Raw genomic sequence first — 2979 nt, 5'->3', positions numbered from 1 at the left:
CATGACTCACATCCAACCAATCACACCACCATAACTCTTTAGCTACTGAGACTGGTTCAGAGGCCGCCATGTGACCCCAAGCTAGGCCAATGGCAGCTTCTTCCTAGATTTCTGCTGGAAAATTGAGAAAGAACATTCTTCTGCTCTGGTCCCTAAACTTTAGGCGGTGGCTTGGGGGCCAATATTCTCTGAGACTGAAGCCACCTCAGAGGACAGCAGTGCTGAGATGAAAAACAGAAATCGGATCCTGACGGCTTTCTGAGCATCCCTGGTTCCAGGGTGGTGCGTAAATGATTTTACACGTCAGTATTGGGCCCAGGCATGCTGAACCCTCCTGTTCCCCACAGGCAGGCCTACTTCCCATTCATTGTCTCCCTACCGGGTCCCACGAGGCTGCAGGGTTTGCAGTCTTTGGGTTTGGCTGGGAAGCAGCCCTTGCCGGAGTGTTTCAAGTTGTTTTAGCAACATTATGGAGCAACTGAGTTACCCAAGTTGAACGTTGGTACTCATTGAGAAATGAACTGCTTTCATTTCAACTCCAGAGTCGTTAAGAAAGAATGGAAGGTATTTTCCCTGGTCTTTGCCGAGCAGCTAGCTGGGACTTTGTGATGGAAAGGTCTGAGTTTCTTTGACCTCTAGGCAGAATTAACGGGCCTTTTTTTTACCCCCAAGGTTGCAGAGTCTCAGATTGGGGTGGGCAAGAGCACCTACCCTGGGAGACCTGGAGGAACAAGTTCTTGGAGGAGCCCAGGTGACTCAGTTACTATCTTAGGGGACCAGACCTGGGACTTTGCCTTCCAAACATGCTTCCCCAAAAGTTGGGAAATGTAGGAGTCTTTATTTGTAAATGGCAGAAAACCTAAGTGAAACTGGATTATGCAAAAAAGGGGGTTTATTGGCTTAAGTAACTGACCGCTGCCCCTTCTCCCCGCTGACTTAAATAACTGAAGAGTTCTGGCTGTAGGCCTGGCTGGATCCATGAGCCCCAGTGAGGTTGCCAGGCATGGTGACTTGGCATCTTTCCGTTTCACTCTTCCATGAGATGGCTCCATTCTCGGTCTCTGTTTAACAAGATGGCACTACCTGCACCCTGCCCGGTACGGTGGTCTCCCTTATCCACGGAGGGCATGTTCCAAGACCCCCAGTGGATGCCTGAAAGCTTGGGTTGCACCAAACCCTTATACTTTATGTGTTTCCTGTGCATACATACTTTTTCACTTAAAGGAAACAGTTAATGGATCGTGCAAGATTTTATTACGATACGCAGAATAGTGCGTAGTCTAAAACTTATAAATTGTTTATTTCTGGAATTTTCCATTTAATATTTTTGGACCACGGTTGACTGCAGGTAACTGAAACCAGGGAAAGCAAACCACAGAAAAGAGGGGATTGACTGCTCTACAAGTCTGCAGAGAAAGAGAGACTCGTGTCCTGGAAACTCTGTTGAAGTTCCAGCATCTACTCTGATTCGACTACCTTAGGTCGTGGCCCATCTCTGAAGCGCCCACTGCCGCTCAAGGAAGGCCATGGTCTGATTGTCCAGGCCTGGTCACACACATGTTGAGGGAGGGACAGCGTCAGCTGAACTTCAGGGACTGAACGTGGGCAAGGTGAAGTTCTCCTAATAAATACTGGGTACTGTGAGCAAACATGGGGGGATGAAGGCTGGACAGGCAAAGACGGGTGGTATCCAGCATAGAGTACCTGATTTAGGCCATAAATCTTAGGGGCCCTGGGCTACTTGGCATCCTTCTGGGGTCCAAGGTGTTCTTTGGTGCAGATCAGGAAAGGAGAACCAAGGTCCCTGGTCAAGAGACCACCAAGGCATAAAGCAGACTCTGTTGACTGCTTAATTCCCCCTCTTCCTTGCCAATGGAACCTAACTTTGGGTGGCCAGGAACAGCTTGCCAGGCCCAGAGCATGGATTCTGATTGGTAGAAACCAGCCATGGCAATTTGTCTCCCTTTGTCTTCATCTTGGGGTAACACGGGACCCAGACCTGGCCAACTGGGCAGCTGGGATAGTCTGCTGAGGGCTTCTGGGAAGTATTCTCCCTGTTCAAAGAAAGAGATTCCTCCCCCAGCCCCTTTTCTTTTACACACACATTCTTCCATCCTTTGGATACTGTTCTAGGATGTGACATTTGGAGCTACAGCAGTCATTTTAAGACCATGAGGAAAAGGCCAAGGGAATCCTCAAGAAGCTAATATTGAGAGGCTAAAATGCCCATTTCTAAAAAGGCCTACCTATAGGTTTATTGTTACCTGAGATAATAAGTGTCCTAGTCAGTGAAGGCCTTCTTGGAGGCGGGGAGGGCAGGACAAAAAATGCCGCCACTTCTCAGAGATTATTCTGGTTCTAGAGCTGGTCTGGCCTGTTCTAGTTTGCTCTCTGAATGTTCTATAGTGTAGCTCTTGCACCTGGTTAACATTAGTAATTCATCCGAACCCTACCACTATGGGCTGAGTTTTGTAAACTTTCTTGTAAGTCTGGAAGTTGCCTGAAGCCCTGTGCAAGCATTTACCACACAGAGTAAGAGCAGGCTGGTTGTGGGGGGGCGGGGGGCGGGCAGGGAGTCTGGTCTCTAACGTTTTTATCTTTGTTTTTTTCAGTGTTTTATTGTTTTAGTTGTTCATGCTATCAAACCTACAGAAAAGTTGGACAGACACAAAAAGAGCAAAAAACACCTATATATACACCTATGTACCCTTTACCGGATCTGTTGTTAACACTTTATATCGTCACTCTCTGTGTTTGTGTGTTTCATTTTTGAACCGTTTGAACGTAGGTAACATCTGTCATGGCCCCTTACTGTTAAATACTTCAGTGTATATTTGCTAATAGGAATATTATCTTAACCCTAGTGCAGTGACCAACCTTAGTACCTTTAACACAGTCTCCAATTCCTGTCATGGTATTCCAACTTGGTTAATTAATCCAATAGGGTCCTACGGGCTTTTCCTCCTCAGATCCGGGGTC

General features: G+C 47.2%; 1 long non-coding RNA gene across 1 annotated transcript; it reads left to right on the top strand.

The window, feature by feature from the left end:
* Positions 1 to 671: 671 nt before the first annotated feature.
* On the top strand, positions 672 to 2744 carry LOC119064899 (uncharacterized). The gene is made up of 3 exons (XR_005085512.2): positions 672 to 751; positions 1349 to 1610; positions 2613 to 2744. It is a non-coding gene; the product is annotated as an uncharacterized LOC119064899 (long non-coding RNA).
* Positions 2745 to 2979: the final 235 nt, after the last annotated feature.

Source organism: Artibeus jamaicensis, unplaced genomic scaffold (genome assembly GCF_021234435.1).
Source record: "Artibeus jamaicensis isolate MK-2021 breed Jamaican fruit bat unplaced genomic scaffold, CSHL_Jam_final contig_685, whole genome shotgun sequence".
Lineage (NCBI taxonomy): Eukaryota > Metazoa > Chordata > Mammalia > Chiroptera > Phyllostomidae > Artibeus > Artibeus jamaicensis.
Note: the sequence above shows the minus strand (reverse complement) of the source record. Positions and strands in the feature narration are given on the sequence as shown.